The following is a 13,997-nucleotide window of genomic DNA, read 5'->3' as shown; positions in this document are numbered from 1 at the left end:
GAATTTTTTAAAAGTGTGGGCAAATTTTGGGGTATGACAGCTGCCCCTGTTCAATCTTCTCATATCTGAAGATGTAGACTGGCATGTATGCCTGTCGGGATCTGAGGGTAGAAGAGGATTGAACACTAGAATACCCATAAATTTGCCCTAGCTGAAGTAGGGACCTTTGTCGAAGATGGGCTTGAAAATGCCATCCAAGTGTTCTGGAGATGGGCTTAAAGATGCCATCTAGCTGAATGGGGGGTCATGCTTCCCGAGGTGTGTATATGATAGACCTTCAGACTGTTTGGGGTTCAAGCTTCCAAACGTATATCTGGGATAGAGATTCATAGATGTTCGGGGTTCGAGCTTCCGAAACATCTAACACAGAATTCAGATCATTCGGGGTTCAAGCTTCCGAAACATATCTGGCGTAGATTTCAGAACACCCGGGGTTCATGCTTCCGGAACGTTTCTGGCGTAGAGTTCAGATCATCCGGGGTTCAAGCTTCCGGAACATATCTGTCGTAGAATTCAGATCATTCGGGGTTCAGGCTTCCGAAACATATCTGGCGTAGATTTCAGATCATTCGGGGTTCAGGCTTCCGAAACATATCTGGCGTAGATTTCAGAACATCCGGGGTTCATGCTTCCGGAACGTTTCTGGCGTAGAGTTCAGATCATCCGGGGTTCAAGCTTCCGGAACATATCTATTGTAGAATTCAGATCATTCGGGGTTCAAGCTTCCGAAACATATCTGCCGTAAATTTCAGAACACCCGGGGTTCATGCTTCCGGAACGTTTCTGGCGTAGAGTTCAGATCATCCGGGGTTCAAGCTTCCGGAACATATCTGTCGTAGAATTCAGATCATTCGGGGTTCAGGCTTCCGAAACATATCTGGCGTAGATTTCAGATCATTCGGGGTTCAGGCTTCCGAAACATATCTGGCGTAGATTTCAGAACATCCGGGGTTCATGCTTCCGGAACGTTTCTGGCGTAGAGTTCAGATCATCCGGGGTTCAAGCTTCCAGAACATATCTGTCGTAGAATTCAGATCATTCGGGGTTCAGGCTTCCGAAACATATCTGGCGTAGATTTCAGATCATTCGGGGTTCAGGCTTCCGAAACATATCTGGCGTAGATTTCAGAACATCCGGGGTTCATGCTTCCGGAACGTTTCTAACACAGAATTCAGATCATTCGGGGTTCAAGCTTCCGAAACATATCTGGCGTAGATTTCAGAACACCCGGGGTTCATGCTTCCGGAACGTTTCTGGCGTAGAGTTCAGATCATCCGGGGTTCAAGCTTCCGGAACATATCTGTCGTAGAATTCAGATCATTCGGGGTTCAGGCTTCCGAAACATATCTGGCGTAGATTTCAGATCATTCGGGGTTCATGCTTCCGGAACGTTTCTGTCATAGAATTCAGATTATCCGGGGTTCAAGCTTCCGGAACATATCTGTTGTAGAATTCAGATCATTCGGGTTCAAGCTTCCGAAACATATCTGCCGTAGATTTCAGAACATCCAGGGTTCATGCTTCCGGAACGTTTCTGTCATAGGATTCAGATTATCCGGGGTTCAAGCTTCCGGAACATATCTATTGTAGAATTCAGATCATTCGGGGTTCAAGCTTCCGAAACATATCTGCCGTAAATTTCAGAACATCCGGGGTTCATGCTTCCGGAACGTTTCTGTCATAGAATTCAGATTATCCGGGGTTCAAGCTTCCGGAACATATCTGTCGTAGAATTCAGAACGAGTTATTCATTAAACCATATCTGAAGAGGAATACCAAAACGGGTCGTACATTAGACCATATCTGGAAGTAGGACATCAGAACGAGTTATTCATTAAACCATATCTGAAGAGGAATACTAGAACGGGTCGTACATTAGACCATATCTGATAAAGGATGTCAGAACGAGTCGTACATTAGACCATATCTGATGAAGGCTGTCAGAACGAGTCGTACATTAGACCATATCTGATGAAGTATGTCAGAACGAGTCGTACATTAGACCATATCTGATGAAGGCTGTCAGAACGAGTCGTACATTAGACCATATCTGATGAAGGATGTCAGAACTAGTCGTACATTAGACCATATCTAATGAAGGATGTCAGAACGAGTCGTACATTAGACCATATCTGATGAAAGATGTCAGAACGAGTCATTCATTAGACCATATCTGAAAGAGCCATACTTTAGGCTGCATTTAATTTTGTTGACGATAGTTGCCTGACCGATTGGTCGACCTGAAAGATAAAGTTGGTTTTATGCAATGTCATGATATAAGTATTGTATGTTTTTTGAAATGAATGATACTGTTATGCATATGCCATGAGATGTATGATGTATGAATACAAAAAGTTGTTAAAGACGACAGCAGATTGCAATAGTGTTTTGCGGGGAAAATAAATCCCCGACTGTTCAGCGCCTTTGAGATATTATTTGAATCTCGACTTGACTGCCCCAGATGAATTGGACAATAAAATGTCATGTCCCTTGTACACATTGGCGTTTTAGCCAACTGAGTCAGTCGTGGGAAATCTTTATGCTTTTTGGAGCACTTCCGAAGCATGCCTGTCGCGAGGGCTTCCTGAGATTTGTGCTGTTATAAGCAACTTGCCCCAGTATCATGAGTTTAGGAACAATGCCCCTGATTGATCAACACTTCTAAGGGAGTTTTCGAGTCATGACCTGATTGCCCCATATATATGAATTCTTACCAAAGGGTATTCAACTGTTTTTGTGCCCCTGAGGGTGATCAATATTTGAGATATTCTCACTCGAACTCAACGGAGTTCTGAAGCCAACTTGTCACTTGAGAGGATTAGACTTTTCGTCTGCAATTCATGATGGAAGCTTTCCTGGTGTCAAGTACTTGTTCATATGCACGAATGTTTATTATGAGAAATATAATTCTAATGCAAAGTTCATGTTTGTCTAGAAATTTAAAGAAGAATATTTTAAAGGATGTCAAAACATCGATTTTTGTGAAAGGTGGTGTGATACCAACTCAAGCTTTTAGCAAAACTCCTAGGAGTCAGTTTACCGTATTCTTGTTACAGTGTGCTTTCGAATTAACCCTGCCTCAATTAGGACTTTTAAAGGTTGTAACATGGCCAGGTTCACGGTATTTTAGAAGAAAGGATTTTTAGGCTCAAAGTTTTATCGGTGCCCACCCCCTTCGTAATGTTCTCCAACCTAAGTTCAGTTAACTCGATGCGAGCATTCATCCTTCAAGAGGAGTTTGAGGCGATTGAAGAATCAATGAGGTGCTTGGACGTAACAGTCACTCTACCTTTTGTATTTGGTGTTTGATCACACAACCTTGAATTTATAGTCACGCGACTTTGCCCCTTTTGTTGAGACTCTTTTTTGTTTCCCTAACTTTTGCCTGGACAAATTCTTTTGAATTCCGAGTTTGAAGTCCAGCGGGATGCCCTAGCTTTTGCCTAAGTCATTTTTTTCAAGTTATTGACTTAGCGGGCTTTTTTTTCGATTCGTTCTCTTTTTTTTTTTTTTTTTTTTGGAACAAGTCGTATGATCCTGAGACGTCTTCGATTTGTTGGAAAGATTGTGACTGCCTCATTTCTTGGTCGACGAGGGATAGTCGTTGTTGTATCGTCATATTTTAACCTCCTATTGCGAGAGATGACCATTGTGGTCTCGACTTTTCCTCAACCTTTTGAAGGATAACCATTGTTGTATCCTTAGACGCGAGCTCCTGCTGAATTTTGAACACTCAATCAGGTTAACTGAACACTACCCTGCCCCTGGGTTAAATGAGAGGGATTTTCGTATAGAAAAGAAACTCCTACTTCAAGGCTCAAAGGGGTTGACAAGGGATTAACTTCCTTATATCTCCAGTGTTTGGATTCGAAACAATGCCTGTACGTCATCAACAGGGTTTTACTCGAAAGCACACCATTTGAGATTATGGATATTATATGTTCGTCATTCTCCCTTCAGAGTTATCATGCTTTATCACTGAGATTTTGGTATCACAAAACATATTAGAGCGAGAGCGAATGGATTTTTTCAAGACAAACATATTCAATGCATCATTATTATAGTTCAAAAATAAACAAGTATTGCATATAGACAGTATTGAACAAGAACAAGAAAGATTACGCATGAAAATGCATGAAATTACGAATTGCCAACATTGAGGAGATTTTCTCCGTATGGACTTATTGCTTCAGAAGGTCCATTGAGTCGAAGGAGAACTTCAAATTTGGCCTACAAGTGTGAATATGATAGCCTTTGCATCAATCGAGTCTTGTACCTTATCTCGGATTGGTTGGCAATTATCGATCTACTGACCAAGTGCCCCAGAGAGGAAACCAAACCAAGTGTTCGTATCTGAACTACAGATTACTTCTAAGAAGAAGATTCTGACGAAGCCACAAAGGAGTTGTAAGTATCAAGCTTTAGGGATTTGAGGCAGAAAATGATAAGCTCGTTGTCTGGAAACCTGTTATGCAATGATATGTATGCAAATGCATATGCAATGTTTTCAAGGATCTTTTTGGAACCCAATTTGCAACATTGAAATGTAGTTGCAGCTTTGTTGAAGAACTACGACTTCCATCTCTGAACGTCCTTCTTTAAGAATCAGGCTCACCATATCTAGTGGGTCATAGCCTCTGATTCAGGGTATGGTACTTTTGAGCTTAAGAACATGTGGCTAAAGGAAAATAAATCCTCCTGCCCCTTGATAAGAACTGTACCCTTGAGTTTGAAGACATTTGGCTAGAGGAAAATAAATCCTCTTGCCCTTTGATAGGAATTTTACCCTTGAGTTTGAAGACATTTGGCTAGAGGAAAATAAATCCTCTTGCCCCTTGATAGGAATTGTACCCTTGAGTTTGAAGGCATGTGGCTAGAGGAAAATAAATCCTCTTGCCCCTTGATAGGAATTGTACCCTTGAGTTTGAAGGCATCTGGCTAGAGGAAAATAAATCCTCTTGCCCCTTGATATAAATTTAGGCTCTTGATAGTCCTTCCATAGTACCTGGAAAGTATGTGTTATGAATCCCTAAGATCCTTGAAAAAGGTTAGTCAACATGTTAGGTAAAAGCATAAGGTAATATGGACAAGTAAGTCCTACACACAAAACCTGTATGAACAAATCCTGCAAGGAAACCAAAAGATTAGGGTATAAACAAACCTTGCAAGAAAACCAACGGTTAGATAATGAATACAAACAAGTCACACAAGTAGCCTTAGGTTTAAAGGCTTGCATGAAGTTCAAAGGTAAGTACCCTCCCACTGAAGTTTAGTTGGTTCAACCTGTCCTAGATAAAGATCGGGTTCTAGGGAGCTCATATCATTGACCTTTCTCGAAGGCGCTTATTTCAGTTCGGCGATCGAATCACCAACCGAAAAGGTCCCGAAAGTCCAGTCCATATGAGTGTAGCTTCGAGTATCAACCAACTTCAGTCGGAACCAAAGCCAGCCATCTCGCTACTTTCTAAAAGGCCAAAGTTTAGTTCAACTAAGGTTCTAGGGGCGAATTAGTGCTTAATGACACCACGTGGTAGCCAAGCATTTCCTCGAGTCGGATCCCAAGGAACACCAGGACAAACCAATGTGTCGCACTAACGATGGCCATCAGATCAACCACATCAGTATACGCTGTGCAGTCTCCTTGATCTCATGCCATTTACCTAAGGTACTCAGATCCGGGTGTAGGATCTTTCACACAATAACAAACCCAAGCATTTTCCTTAAAAATAAAGCATACAAACAAACAATTAAAAACATTTATAATGAACTAAGCCCTAAGGTAAACCCCTCTTAAAGACTCCCCAGCAGAGTCGCCAGTTCTGTAACACGGTGAACTGACTTTCATTTTTTATAAAGCAACAATGTTGCAGTGAGCATGAGTCGCCACCGACTTTTATTTTGTCCAATTTTAGGAAAGGTAAAAAGTACAGAAAAAGACCTTTTTGAAAAGAAGCGGGCTCGGGGGGTAAGTTATGAAAAGGGAAGGTGCAAGCACCCTTTTCATCCGTAGTTATCTACGGGCTCTTAACTTGCTTAGCTCATGTTTTGTTTGTTTTGAATTGAAGAGGGACGTAAGGACTTTAGCGTAAATGCGTAGCCTTCGCCTTTGAAAAAGTTTTTGAAAAGATGTTTTTTATTGAGCTAGGCAGGTTACGAGAACTACCCTAATTAACTGGTCTTTTTCTATGCTTTTTACGATTTCCAGGATTATCCATACTATATAGAAGTAGGAAATCCTTGTTATATTGGACGTGTTCGGGACATCGAAGGGTCATCGTATGGTCGTTGAAGGCAACAAGTAGAGGAACCTTAGCATTTTAGCGGGACTATCATCATTCTTCAAGGGACGAGATCATTTACCTAAAGCAACCTTAAGGGACATCGTGGGACTATGATCTTTTATGATGATTTTGTTCGAGGGTCATCGTTTTGCTAAGATACCTCTACATTCGAGGGACACGACCATTATTCGTAAGGCAACCAAAGAGGAGCGTACCCTAGGGGTGAGTGAGTGCAAGTGTGTTAATTCAAATATTTATCTTGAGTTAGTTATCTATGTCCAGTTATTATCTTGCCATACAATCCTATTAACCATACATCTAACAATTATATAGCAGTTTATATGGTGCGAAAAGGTAAAGTTCCTACGCTATTACATGGCTTCGGGGAGGGGAGTACATATCTCAAAATGGGGATAAAAAATAATTACAAACCCAAATAGAAATAAAAATAAAATTGCAAGTGTCTATGTCCAATGTCTTGATAACAATACCTCGCAAAAAATCAACAGAGCGTTAGTACAAATATATACAATGATGCGTGAATAAAATGACAAAAATTACTTGTAAATATTAAATACAATTATCAAAATAAAAATATAAAACTAACCATCTAAAGAGGAAAATAAAGGAATAACATTTTTTTTGGGTTTTTAATAAGGTGAGAAATTAAACTAAGAAAAATGAAATATTTTTGGTGTTATATTTGTTGTTTAAATTTAAATATATTAAAAACTAACTAAGACTAAACCAAATATTTTAAAAAAACATTACTTTAGCTTTGTATATTTCTTAATTATAATTTAAATTAAAAAATCTAAGCTAACTTAATTAAAATATAACTTATTAAATTAAAACTAAAAATAAAATTAAAAAAATGGGTGGCTAGTGACGTGAGGACTGAATCCTCTTATTATTATTTTTTTATATTTTCATCATTTTCTTTTTTTTTTTTAAACCAAGGAGAGGTGGTACAATATCATGTTCTTCCTCTCTCTGTTAACAAAACCAGGAGATCCATTCCTTTTCAAATTTACACATAACAAATTATAAACACAAAATAGAGGAAAAAGCACTTATCGGATCGGAAATGGTGACGGTAGCTAAATGAATCTCGCGGCAGTCCGGAGGCTTTCGCGGTGTGATTGTGGTTGTCGGACGGTGTTACTCGCGGTGGCTCTGCTTCAGGCGTGGCCGGCGTCGGATCGGGTGGTTCTGAACCGGTTTTCGCCGGAGAGATTTTTCTTCTTTATCAACCTGTAAACCAAAAGTAAAAGCAAACACCAACAGACTGCATAATCAACAATAATTTGAATCTTTCCCTTTTTATTACTCTGCAAAACAAAAAAAAAGACTGAAACTTGATGTTATGTCATTCGGTCCACTGCTATATCTTGCTTCTATTTGAAATGTTGCAAAAGATTGTAATTTTAATAGAACAAGATATAGTATCATGGTTTCCCCAGATCTGGATTTGTGATTGAAAATATATATATGGTTAATTGTTAAAAAAATGAATTTACAGCTTCATGTTGAATTTGATTGAAACGCTTTGTTAGTGAATAGGACAAACAACAGTCTACGATAAAAAAAAATGAGAAGTTAGAAATAAATAAAGCATGTTATGAACATCATCATCACACTGAGAAATATAATAAACCAAAAAAACGTCAGTTTGACATCATAGAGTTTAACAACAAATGAATTGAAAATAAAAAAAAAAATTGGTTTAATAATTAAAATTAAAATAGAGAAAAAATGGGGAGAATTGAGCAGAGTTTAGAGTTTTGTAGTGGTGTGAAAGGTTTGTTAAAAGATTGTTTACAGTACGTGATGCCGGTTAGAATAGGGTTAGAAAATTGGTGGAATTGTTAGTCGGGATCGAGAATAAGGGTTGGGGTTAGTTTTATAGTGCACCAATTTTGACCTAAAATTAAAAAAGGAAAAAACAAATATAATAAAAACTTTGATTAAAATTGATTGAGAATTAATAATATAATATTATATGCTGAAAATAACAAATTTGACTTTAAAAACTCTCTTTTTTGGATTTTTAAATATTTTATGATTTTTTTTATATTTTTGTGAATAAAATAGAAAAAGTGAAAAAAATAATATTTTAAAAATATCTAATTAAATAAATACGAAAATTAATTAAAAATAGCAGAAAAATACAATTTTGTGAAATTTTTTGAAAATAATTTAAACAGTAATAAAGTTAGTAACAAATAAAGGAAAAAAATGTCAAACATGGGATTTGAACCCGGGACCCTATACTTGCACACCTTACTTCTTACCAATTGTGCTATATTATTTATTCAAAATAAAAAGCCAATTGAAAGTTTATGAAGCATCGGTCAACAGTTTGCTATTTATTAAAATATAACAATTTAAGAGTAAACTATTATATTTTAAAAATAGACTTTAAATCGAATATTTATAAAATTCAGAATGTCAAATATAAATGAACCCGATATTTTATAAAAATCCAATTTTTGAAATAATTTTGAATTTTTTAAAAGTGTGGGCAAATTTTGGGGTATGACAAGTATATTCATAGGGAGTCTCTCTTAGGGTGATGTCTAGAGGATGCCCAAGGAGGGGCGACCATAACATATCACCCAAGGGGAGGTATCGCCTCACCCTAAGGTATTCTTATCCCCCCATCATGGGAAACATATGAAAAGACGCTTCTTGGGCATAGAGAATCCAAAGTCATTAGCTGACCCGTGACCTCTTTAACAATAAGGATTCAATGGTCCATCAATGACTGAGTGGACGGTGACCTTTCCTGTAACACCCCATTTCCCCATCGTAAATTAAATAAATATTCAGAGTAATTAAAAATACCAATCGACGTCAAATGGGATGCTACATCTTAAACATCATACAATTTGCTCAGATATTTAAACAAAGATACATAACACATTAGTTCGGATGAACCGGTTCCACAATCACCATATTGTTCAAACTTCAATTTATTAGCGCAACGGAAATAGTTCATGCATAGTAATCATCATCATCGAATCAACTTAAAAGAAATACCAACATCGCAATAATATAAAAGAGTATTCATAATCTTCTCAAACTTTTAAAACACAAATAAACAAAAGAATTGCAAAAGCAAGTGTTCTTCCCCCGATGTTACGTATAAGAGGAAGTATAATAATGAGTAGACAACAAATTAAGCACACATAATTATACTTATTCTGCATCAAACATCAAATCATGCATGTTGAAATGCAATAGGACTGACATCGACTCAAATGCATGTGGTACCATCAGGCCATCTTTACAGGCCATCTTTACGCCAATACATGCCATCTTTACGCCAATACAAGCCATCTTTAAGGAACACAAGTCCTGATTATGAATGCATGCGACATCAACATGCAACAACATTTCATCTCATCAATATCATACCAATACAGTCCATCATCATTGTCATCGTACAACACATCATACAAACAATTGCATCAATCATACCACATCATTATCATCGCATATTAACAAAACACGTACAATAAGTATAAGTTATATCAAATAATTGCCTACTGGTTCCAATGTATTTTTATGAGATAGAAAATAATTTTAGCTTTTCAACTGTTCGAACGGCGCATCAAACGGAAACCCGAGTCAAAAGATATGAATTTTTAAAGTTTGGAAAATTTGTTAGTTTCAGTAAGATAACCGGTTACCTTAAATCATGTAACTGGTTACTTCACCTGCTTTGCCACTGTTTTAACAAAAATTACCCCAGGTAACCGGTTACCTCAAACCGAGTAATCGGTTACTTCAACCTTATAGCTACTGTTTTCAAAAAATTTATCAGGTACCCGGTTACCACAATTCAAGTAACTGATTACTTCAGTATAACCCAGCCAAAAAACTCTTTTTATTACGAAGTAACCGGTTACCACAAACCATGTAACCGGTTACTTCGCTGAACCAATGCCAAAATCTGTAAATTTTCCTGCTGCGAGATTCTTCCCTCAAAACCCCAAAATTCCAAATTTTTACAACCAAACTAGTAGCATTTATTTGATAAACTATGCACACATTATACTAGTCCAGTTCAATTCAATTTGTATCATCAATTTTACACAACATACATCAAAATCTCATCAATTAAATAAAACCCCATACAATCAAATAATGAGAACTCATGACCTATAAATATGGGAACCTAATTATTATCATTCCACATCATTATACAACCCGTTATAGAGTTAGAACCCCACCCCATACCTTTGGATTGAAGGTGTTCTATTCTTCCAATGGAACATTGCCTTAGCCTCTTGAGTTCTTCTCTTCTTTCACGTTCTCTCTAATTCTCCAAATTTCTCTATCTTTCTAATTCTCTCTTTTCCTCTTATTTTTATTTATTCCCTCACTCACTATTATTCCACTAATGGGCTTAACCTCATACTCCCACTACTTCTAATGCTAACACTATATTAGGCTCAATTACTAATTAACATTTATTCTATTATTATTATTATTAAACTATATAATATAATAGCATAATTAATAATAATTCATACTTTCACCAAATAATTCTAAATCAACCAATTAAATAACTAAGTAAAATAAACGGGTGTTACACTTCCCAAGAGAACCCTAGGCCCTAAAGGTCGTACATTTTCTTTGTATGAGGGAGGTGAGATGATTACACCCTAAAGCATAGCGCTTAACAAGATCATCACTCATATGATCCTACACTTCAGAAGCTTATACCTAACATTATTGATCATCCATAGAGCTTCTCACCTCACGTGAGTAAGACTCCTAAAATCACCATAAAACACCATCACACGGGGCTTCTCGCCGTCGTGAGAAGGCCATAACCACCATACAGTATTATAAACCTACTAAGGCCTATGAGTCCCCTTGCCCTTGTAGGAGAAACACACACACCTGTATTTTTTTACAAGTATAAAACTATATAATTTATTCCACAAATATCACACAATGTCTTACTGAATGAAAGATGATAAACATTATTAACGGTCCAGACCTCCTTAAAAAAACACTTAAGTACTCTAGTTTCCAAAGGTCACCATGATAGAGCATAAGAAAAGACATCTTGAGCATGAGGCGCATTTAAAGTGTTGATTCCCAATAACGACAATGTCACATCTTGATTTTCCATTCAAACAGGTTTACAACCAGAAAAAAAGACACACGCAACAAAGCCCTCACTCTACAGAGCAGATGCAGCGACTTAGGGGGAAACTGCTCTAGGCAGGTCAACATGCCTAATGGTTGCGACTCAGATAATATAGCAATTCATCATGTTATCCACAAAACAGGTAGGGTATCATGTGTTAGAAGGCAAAAAATCTAAATTTAGGATCCATATAACATATCCTTGTATTCCACGCTTGAAGATCAACAAGATATTATAGACGCAATGTTATATAAGGAGAAAGTGTGCCATTTTACAGGTATAATTCAAATCTCATTCATTCATCTTACTCTTATACTTACTTGAGCGTTTGAGTGTTAATCTTGTAGGTCAACCCCTTATTACGTGGGTGTTTAATTTTTATACTATGTTTCAGTATTTTGTTATAATAATGTTAGTAAATAAGTGTCTCCTACACTTTAGGATAAAGTATTTTTAGTTATTCCACTTCCTTATTTAGTGCAGATATGTCAGTTTCTATTTATGCCACTTCCTAGTTTAGTGGTGATGTAGTTGTGTTATGGTTTAAAATCCTATAAGTGTATTGTTTCACCCAATAAAAGTATTGAATTCCCATTCCTTTCGACCTATGTATTTTTCCTATCTCTTATTTAGTGCAGATATGTCAGTTTCTATTTATGCCACTTCCTAGTTTAGTGGTGATGTAGTTGTGTTATGATTTAAAATCCTATAAGTGTATTGTTTCACCCAATAAAAGTATTGAATTCCCATTCCTTTCGACCTATGTATTTTTCCTATCTCTTTGTCCTTCATTTTATCTTTTATACCATAAACCAACAAATTTGTGTAACTGCAATTTTCTTACGGGACCTGTGAAAATGGAAGCTCCAGCCAATTTCTCACATATTTCTCCTTCCATTTTTTATGGAGACAACTATGACTTTTTGGTAGCTAAAATGGAGCATTTTCTAGAATCATTGGACCTTTGGGTAGCGGTGTAAGAGGTTTATGAAGTTCCTTAACTGCTGAATAATCTAACTATGGCTCAAATAAAATTTCACAAGGAGAAAAAAACCAAGAAGGAAAAGGCGAGATCATATCTATTCGCTGATGCTTCGTTAATAATCTTCATCAAAATTAGGACCCTCAAAACACCATAAGCAATATGGGATTATTTGAATGAAGAATATGTTGGAGATGAGAGGATCTGAGGCATGCAAGTGCTCAGCTTGATGAGGGAACTCGAGATGCAAAGGATGAAAAAGTCTCAGACAATCAAAGAATACTCATAATATTTACTCTCCATTGCAAAAAAGGTTAAATTACTTGACAATGAATTCACAGATTCCAGAATTGTAGAAAACCTTATGGTTACAGTTCCTGAGAGATACATAGCATCAGTAACCACCTTGGAAACCATAAATGATATATCCAAAATCACTTAAGCTGGAGTATTACATGCCTTTTAGGCCCAAAATCACTTATTCATGAAACTGGAGGTACTCCAAATAACAAAAACATGGACAAAGGTAAAAAAAATTATCTACCTTGAAAGCACCATGGAAAAACGGGTCATCCATCATTTCAATGTTGGAGAAGGCCAGACGCAAAATGCAGCAAATGCAATCAACTTGGGCATGAAGTTGTGGTTTGCAAAGGAAATTTTCAACAACTTAAAGGAAATTTCTAAGTTGTTGAGCAAGATGAAGAAGATCAAAATTTTATGGAAATGTGTTGTTCAACTAGGACTAGTTTAGAATTTTGGCTGATTGACAGTGGTTGTACAAATCACTTGACATATGACAAAACTCTCTTCAAGGATTTGAAGCCTAATAAAATCTTTAAAAAAACATAATTGGCAACAGTGGCTATATTTATGCAAAAGTAAAATGAAATTTTGTAATTTAATCGTGATCAAGTATAAAAACTATTTCAAATGTTCTTTATATGCCTAATATTAACCCAAAATTTGCTCAGTGTTGGTCAATTGATAGAAAAGAGATTTAAGGTACCTTTTGAACATCATCTTTGTCTTATTTTTTACACCACTATATGAGATATTTTCATGGTCAAAATGAGATGTTAAATCTTCTCATTTGATCCTATTGAGAAAGAGGAGGAGTAGGCTGCATACTTCACTCAAGTCGGTGCCACGAAACTTTGCATAAGCGACTCAGTCGTTGTCATATTCAAAAGAATGTTGAAGATGAAGAATAAGGATATGACAAGAGGTCTACCAATACTTTTTTATCATTTTCAAAATTGTAATGCTTGTCAATTTGGTAAACAAAACAGGACTCTATTTCCTAAAACAGTTTGGAGAGCCACTTAAAAGTTGCAGATCATTCATACAGGTGTTGTAGGAATGCAAAGAACTCCATCATTACATGGTAGCCTATACTTCATTCTTTTCATATATGATTTTATAAGAATGCACTAGAATTTTTCTTCAAATTCAAGCCTGAAATGGGTGGAGTTTTTATAAAGTTCAAGTAGATGGTGTACATTTAAAGTGGCTAAAATATTCAATTTATAAGCAAAATTTTCACCTAATACATTGTAACATACAG

This window comes from Vicia villosa, linkage group LG1 (genome assembly GCF_029867415.1).
Source record: "Vicia villosa cultivar HV-30 ecotype Madison, WI linkage group LG1, Vvil1.0, whole genome shotgun sequence".
Lineage (NCBI taxonomy): Eukaryota > Viridiplantae > Streptophyta > Magnoliopsida > Fabales > Fabaceae > Vicia > Vicia villosa.
Note: the sequence above shows the minus strand (reverse complement) of the source record.